Source organism: Saccopteryx leptura, chromosome 6, assembly GCF_036850995.1.
Source record: "Saccopteryx leptura isolate mSacLep1 chromosome 6, mSacLep1_pri_phased_curated, whole genome shotgun sequence".
In the NCBI taxonomy this organism is placed as follows: Eukaryota; Metazoa; Chordata; class Mammalia; order Chiroptera; family Emballonuridae; genus Saccopteryx; species Saccopteryx leptura.
In genome coordinates, this window is record NC_089508.1 from 1,508,458 (window position 1) to 1,508,794 (window position 337).

The following is a 337-nucleotide window of genomic DNA, read 5'->3' on the forward strand; positions in this document are numbered from 1 at the left end:
CCGGCGGGGCACTGATGGGAGGGGACCAAGACAGTGACCTCAGGGGCGCCCCACCCCCTAGCTCCTGACACCTAGCGGGGCTCGAGCACGCAAAGGCCGCTTTGGGGCTCCGGTACCCGCTAGCCGGGTTCGGCTGAAGCGTCAGCGAAGCCCCCACAGTCGCGGCGTCCCGGGAAGCACGCGCCTGGCCGGGCGCTGGCAGGAGGCGCCCGAGGCCGCCTTTAAAGACCCGGCGCCCAGGCCCCCCCCAACCCCACCCCACTGCTCGGCCCCGCCCCCTCATGCATATGCAGGTACGCGAGTGACGAATGGGCGAGCGAGCTGTCAGTCTCGTCCC